Source organism: Macrobrachium rosenbergii, chromosome 12, assembly GCF_040412425.1.
Source record: "Macrobrachium rosenbergii isolate ZJJX-2024 chromosome 12, ASM4041242v1, whole genome shotgun sequence".
NCBI lineage: Eukaryota > Metazoa > Arthropoda > Malacostraca > Decapoda > Palaemonidae > Macrobrachium > Macrobrachium rosenbergii.
The window spans coordinates 5,435,501-5,443,067 of record NC_089752.1 but is presented as its reverse complement, the minus strand read 5'-3'; the positions used below and the strand labels follow the sequence as shown (position 1 = coordinate 5,443,067).

The following is a 7,567-nucleotide window of genomic DNA, read 5'->3' as shown; positions in this document are numbered from 1 at the left end:
CCAAATGCAGGCGATCACGCTGCCCGCCTGCTCTGGGAATGTTTTGAATTTAGCGGTGATGAGCGGAGCTGCTTCAGTCGCTTGCCCCTCATACCGACATATTGCAATGATCATACATTAACGCTTTCTTTTTTAATATGCCTCTTGAACTGCTCCTTTTTTTTTTCTTACACCATGGACGACAAATTCCCTTATCAGATTAGAGTTCATCCAAGCAATTCATTTGAAGGGAAGTCGATGGATTTATCTGTCATAGATGATAGTGCAAACCTCCCATATTAGGTCTCCTTATCCAATCCCTTTGAGAAATGTCATATCATATTGAACTTCCCTCTTCATAACTGCAAAATCAGCGGTGGAATGATAGAGCAGAAATCCAGATTCAAACGGACTTTCTCGGACAAAGCGACTTTCGGCGTTTCAAATAATGTATTAGTGGGAATGAGAACGAAACGGTGTGGTGTCCTAAGCAATCAAAGAAACCGAACGAAGCAATTTGGAGTGCATGTTTGTGAACAACATCGCTCACGTAACAGTGGTCGAGGAGGGGGGAGGGACACACCACCCAGGGAGTGTTGCCACTCCCGCACCTTTTTAATTTTCTCTTGGAATCAGGAATGGTTTTTGCGTTGTGGTGATTATTTTACAGGTAGAGTGAATAGTTTAGCTTGTGTCCCCTCTGTTAGAATCACGTTAAGATACGCCGAAGGGGAGAAAATGTAAAAAGACCACCTGGGTCGTCAATAGTTTAACTTTGTCCTCCTGTTTAGTCCCCCCTATTCTCGACTCCCATCTCAGAACTCCCCCACACAGAATGTCAAAGGACGAATTTTACATCGGAATTCATTAAATTTAACCGTATCAGTAACTTAAACATATCTTTGTGATTATAGCATTTGATTCTACTTTGCCCAGACTACTTTTACTCTGTGTCATACCATAATTAGACATTTCGATTAACCCTGTAGGGAAAAAATACTCTGGTGGCAACGAGACCCGCCACACTGAACCTCACACAAACTGGCATACAATACGCGCTCAGCGAAGTCCGTGCAAGTGTACTGTGAACCTACCTCCTTAACTGCTGACCTAGTTAGCCTTCGTAATAACGCTTGCATTTAAGTGACTGTCGTCAACTGCTGGGATTAATTAGCGATTGAAGATCGACGCATCCCTGAAGGTGAGGGCTGTTGTTGATCGCCTGTTCAGATTTGATTTCCATTTTCCTTGACGTCGGAATCCCAGACGCCAGCTTCTTCCGTTTGTATTAAGAACCGGCATCGGGGAGACGCAAGGTTGACAAGTTATGGAGGGCTCAGCGTAAACTTGTACGCGTGGGTGATCCCCCCACCCCATCCCCTGTCCACCCCCCTCCATTGCTCACACCCAACTCTCAAGAAAGTGTAAGTTTGGCAGCTTATACTCCCCTCCCCCCATTCCCTTTGACTAACCCCCGCCCGCCTTTAGCAACGATGCAGTGCATAAGCATTGCGAAGTTAAACCTGTCGAATTGTGCTCAGGCATTTTTGTTTATTCGTCGTCGCTAAGGGCACTTAATTTTTAAATCAAATGTTGAATGATTACTATGCGTTGTAGTATGATGAATATGCGATCACAACGTGTTAGTTGCCGAGCTGATTTGTAATCTGATATCAGAAACTATAACCGCATTATCAGTTGGCATATCGTATGACAAATAAAAGAGCAGAACACATTCATTGTGTAAAGTATATGGGCTGCGTTATTAAAGATTTGCTAAACTGGTCTGGTGAAGTCTCAAAAAAAAAAAAACATTTATACTGGACGTCATTCGTTGCCTCTGCTATTTTAGAATAATAATAAAAAAAAATAATAAAGCAAACATTCACGATATAAATCAACGGGAAAAGCGTTCCCAAGCATGCAGTGATAAACAGCGGCCGTGTTTATATAGTTTTAAGATATGGGTCACGAACTTTCGCTTATTGATCTGGCACGACGATGGCAGTCATGCAGAGAGCGAGAAAAAGCAGCAACAGCAGCGCGAAAAAGGATTAGAACCCGTTTTCTCTTCAGGAGTGCATTCCAAATACGCGGTGGTGGTGGTGGTGGAGGAGGAGGAGGATCTGCATTCTCCTCCCTCCCCAACCCCACCCCAACAGAGCGATCGCTCCCACAAGGTGCAAACCCCCATCTGTCTCCCATTTCCCCTGCAGAAATTATTGTTGATTTGTGTGAGATTTTTCTTTTATTGTCACATTGTCTTAAGTTTTGACTCTATGATATTCATCCATTATCTGCATTCAGTCTGTCTTGCATATTTGTGCATTAATTATTAAAGTGCTTGTATTTTTTTTTCTCCGATAAATGCGTTAAAGCCATTGTGGGCAAGTCGTATAAGGACATAACATAACTCATACGCAAACGCGGATGTCATAATGTGTTAGCCAGCTGTAACATTAATAGCCTATTAAGAAGCTGTGAATGGAGAAGAGAGAGAGAGAGAGAGAGAGGGAGAGATGTATATATTTACTGTATTTGTAGGAGAGAGAGAGAGAGAGAGAGAGAGAGAGAGAGAGAGAGAGAGAGAGCAACCTAGTGGTTAGGACGTTTGACTTCCTAGCAAGTAGGAACTTTTTATTCACTTTTTTTTAAGTTTCATTGCGTCTTCCCTGATCACATTTGTGGATTATGTATGCGGTAGTTAGTCGACTCAAGTAGGTTGCTGTCAGGGACCAACTAGGGACGGTACCAGCAACTTCGTCTCAATATATATTATATATGTATATGTTTGTGTATGTATAATATATATATATATATATATATATATATATATATATATATATATATATATATATATATATAATGTCTTTTGTATGGCATCCTTTCCATAAAGTGCAGGGTATTATAAAGAAAATTGCAAAAGACAAATATTTAATCACCGCTAATGGTCTACATTACGGCAAGAGCGACAATGCTTAGCCAAGAGCAAAAATGATTACCAAGACAATTGTTTCAGGGGAGGGGAGGGGTGTGGGTCGCCGGGTAAACGAGCGATTGTCTGCTGACACCCGTCAGATGGATTGGGTGAAAATGGAGTGAATACCCCATCGTCATTGTTCGGGGTGATGAGGGGTGAATTAATGTCATCCTGTGGTCGATTCTAGGCCCAAGCCTTAATAGTAGTAGTAGTAGTAGTAGTAGTAGTAGTAGTGGTTGGTAGGTAGGGAGAGTTTTTGGTGAGTTGATTGGTAGATCGTCCTTCTCGCAATACACGGTAGTTTTCTTTTTTTTTTTGGCGCGGCTCTCTTGTTTGCTTTCGTTCTTGTGAATTTGCTTATGTTGAAAACTCTTCAAAAATTACGGGAATGAGTTTTTTCAAAATATAATTCATTTGGCTTTTTATAATTGCGAATGTTGTGTGATCAGGATAATTAACTCCTTCAGAGTGTTCGTTATTTACCGGTGATAAATCACTTAAACGTTTGGGTCTATGGATGTTGATTAACTTTTATAACTGAATCTAGGTGTGATGATGATTAACTTCCAAGAGGTTGTATTTTAGAGTATTAAGATAATTCCATTACTTTTTAGAACTGAATTTGAAAGTGATTAAGATAAATAACTTGAATATGTTCATCTGTCGATCCTGGGCGGTATGAAGATGATAATTCCTCGGTCTAGTGATCTTACACGCGATTAAGATAATTCATTTGAAATTTTAGAAATTTCAATCTCAGGTGTGATAAGACGGTTATTTTTGTTATCGTCATTGATAATAATAGGGATGATACCAGTAATTTTATTGTTTGCTTGCGCTCTTGAATGCCATGCAGATAGTAAGTGTGATTGGGGAGTTGGTCTACGAGAAGTTTCTCTCTCTCTCTCTCTCTCTCTCTCTCTGTCTGTGACTAATTCACTTATCCGTAATCTTTTTTTATCTTGCCAAAAATAGGTGACAGTAAGCTCACGTGGAGCACTATAAACTTATCTCTTACGTGAGCTCGTTTTCCGTGCATGCATATTTCCTGAGTATGCATACATGAATGTACCTTCCGTGCATATCCATTTTCCCCCTCAAGGTCCTTTGTAGAGAAAAATCATTTATTCATTTTGTCATTTACTTTCTCGAAAGGAAAACGAAAGAACTTCTAATAAATTGATGAGAATAGTTAAATAATAATTTGACCAGTACAAAGACCCATAGATAGAACTTTCCCAACGACGCGTTCCTCGGTCACACAAGAATGGACCAGTACAAGGAAACAAAAAAAAAAAAAAAAAAAAGGCTGACTCAACGGGAATTTTAACAGGGGCCCCACCCCACCTCTCCCCAGCCCCGATGAACACCCCTCCCAGCCCCCATTAAGACTACGTGGCGACGGTGGCGTGTCCAAGACAGACGTCAGATTCCCCCTCTCCCCGTTCTCGGCCACTTTTCTCCCTCCTCCTCATTTCTTTTCCCAATTATCTCCCATTTCTTTCCCCCCTTCCCTCTCCCTGCTCTCTAATTCCTTCCCCCCATCCCCCTTCTCTTCACAACCCTTCTTCCCCTTCCCGCTTCCACCTCCCAATCGTTTCTCATGCGTCTTGTTTGTTATGCAATCACGCTGGTGTTACTGTACCGTCTGTGTGGTGCTTGGAAGTCCATTATTATTACTCTTGTAACTCTCTCTCTCTCTCTCTCTCTCTCTCTCTCTCTCTCTCTCTCTCTCTCTCAGTTTTCCTGAACTCATGGATATTTTCAAAATCCTTTAAATCTTTCAAAATCCATTCCTTCACGAGAATGATTATGCAAATCTGATATTCGTAAACGGGTACTGTGAACGGTAATGCTGTTAGAGAACGTGTGAGAAACCATTATTATTATTATTGTTATTATTATTATTGTTATTATTATGTAACAACAATCCAGATATATAAATAAATTGTGTTAATATGCAAAAGGTAGAAACTGTTTATATAGCTGTGGATTTTTATTTCATTTATATAACGGTTTATCATGATATTGTGAATTTCCTTGCATTATTATTATTATTATTATTATTATTATTATTATTATTATTATTATTATTATTTAAAAAATACTCGTAGTAGCATGTCTTGAAATGGAGAAAGAAATCCACAGTTATTTACATATATGTACATTTATTTAAAGATAAATCTGTACAGAGAGCCCTCTGTACAGATTTATCTTTAAATATATGTACACGTACATAACTGTGGATTTGTTTCTTCTTCTTCTTCTTCTTCTTCTTCTTCTTCTTCTTCTTCTTCTTCTTCTTCTTCTTATTATTATTATTATTATTATTATTATTATTGTGTATTATTATTATTATATTCACCTTGCATCTGAAAGTAATTGAGACAGAATTATAGAAGGGAGAATTCAGTAATCAACACTGGCTTCGATTTTAGCCGGAAACCTCTGATATGGCGAAGTGGGAGCCGTTGCAATGCTTTAATAGTTGTCCTTGGTGGGGGAGGAGTATAAGAGGCGTGCCTCGGTAGGGTAGGGGGCGGAGGAGGTGGAGGATTGAGGGGGAGGGAGGGAGGAAGGAGAGTGTGAGGGGGATTGGTGAGAGGTGAGAGAGTATATACGGCAAAGTTTAAGTTAAGTAATTCGAAGTTGTGCGGTTCTCACCCCCGAAGTTGAGCAACTTTAATCATCATCATTCCAAATAAGGGGAAATCCCTCTTTTGCTCTGCTGTTGTTGTTGGTTAGTTGTTGTTGTTGTTGTGTTGTTGTTGTTAGTTTGTAACTTCGTTCGATGGCGTCATGGCTCTGCTTTTTGGGGAAGTATGTGCTGTGTCGGATTTGTTGGAGTGTCGGCGTTTTTCGATTTTGTTCGTTGTTCCTTCCTTAATGGGTTGTTTTAGTATTTTGCTTTGTTGCTTTGTTTTACTGTTTTGTGACTTCATTTATTTCTGTAGTTGTAATGTTTTGTTATGCGGAAATGTCGGTTTTCATCCATTTGTTGTTTTTCCAGAATTAAATGTCAGTTTGGGGCTCACGAGTCTTAGTTGAGAAAGAAAAGCAAAATATTAGAGACAGTAAGATAACGCTTCAAGAAAAGATATTGGCTTACTTTACCGTAATTACATTTGATTGTTTGTTAGCGCAATATGAACAAGCAGAACAATGATAATATTTAAAACCGTAACAGTGAAAATTGTGTATCGTCAGAGTATTAAATTTAAGCCAAACAACCACAACATATAGGCCTATTTGAAGACAAGGTTGCAGTTACCATACAACCCCGTTGGGGGGGCGGGTAGTGCAGTCGGTTCATCTCACGTGGTGCACTGTAGGCATTACTTGCTGGTCTTTTGCGGTCCTCTTCGGTCCCTAGCTGCAACCCCTTTTCATTCCTTTTTCTGTACCTGCCTTTCATATTCTCTTTCTTCCATCTGACTTTCCACCCTCTCTAACAATTGTTTCATAGTGTAACAAAGCGAGGTTTCCTCCTTTTACACCTTTTTAACCTTCTTCCTGTCAGTTTCCGTTTCAGGGCTGAATGATTTCATAGGTCCCAGCGCTTGGCTTTGGGCCTAAATTCTATATTCTCTCACTTTTGTAAACGGCTATAGTAAATTGGTTTGGATTAAAGATTTGATAACGAGAGTGTGTAAAATGAAGGAAGAATGTTTGTCATTTCTTATAGAGCAGTGGTTCTCAACCTGGGGGCCGCACCCCCTTAGGAGGGCGTCAGCAAATTCCAAGGGGGGCGCGAGTCCTAGGGGAAAAATTAAAAATTCTCTAATTATATTCAATATTCTCTTGACAAGAGATAACGTCAGTTGCGTATAGTCTAATACTCTGGTTAGACTCGTTGGGCTTGAGAATAAAAACACCCCTTCTCTTTCTCTTTATTTTTCATTTTCCTTTAAATCTGGGAGCGAATTTTACTCATTGATGCAAGGGGGCCGTGGATGGAAGGATCAACTCTCAGAGGGGGCGTGGCAATAAAAAGGTCAAGAACTTTAATAGAGATATTATCGCTCAAACTCACTAGAGAGAAAGGAATACACTGACGTTATTGATTTCTGACTACGCACGGATTTTGAGGAACGCTGACCCAACAGTCTTCACGTGACCCTGTGTCTGTGGGGTCATGACCTGGTTTCTTCCTCATAACTGCCTTCGCCAGCAAAGTCTTATTAAGGTTTTTTTTTTTTTTATCCTTTTAGTCCTGTTTCTGTAACAAGTACGGAAAGTCTCTCTTGGATCCCGATTCGGTCCTGATGTGTTGATTGATTGATTGATTACGAAATTTAGGGCTTGAACACCAAGCGCCGGACCCCATCAGGATTATTCAGCGCCGTAATGAAGATGAAATGTATAAATTAATGATAAGATTGGTAATGAATACTCGAATCATGACATACTAATTAAACCCAGTGTTAGAATATGAACGTCAAAAATAAGAAGAGTGATATTAGATAAAACCAATAAAAAATAAATATATATAAAAGTTTTGTATTTAAAATATAATATACTTAATATATAAAATAAACATGACTAAAATCTTTATTAAATATACAAAAATCATATCTCGTTAAGATAATCAGATTCTTTCAGATAACC

General features: G+C 39.4%; 1 protein-coding gene across 10 annotated transcripts in view; it reads left to right on the top strand.

The window, feature by feature from the left end:
- Positions 1-1,021: 1,021 nt before the first annotated feature.
- CtBP (C-terminal binding protein) overlaps positions 1,022-7,567 on the top strand; it is a 195,499-nt gene continuing 188,953 nt past the window's right edge. For 4 of the 10 annotated variants that reach the window (XM_067113375.1, XM_067113378.1, XM_067113367.1 and 1 more), the window contains exon 1: positions 1,022-1,180. The gene's annotated coding sequence lies outside the window, so the exon portion shown is untranslated. The remainder of the gene's footprint in view (positions 1,181-7,567) is intronic. The other 6 variants (XM_067113369.1, XM_067113374.1, XM_067113368.1 and 3 more) reach the window with 3 other exon arrangements.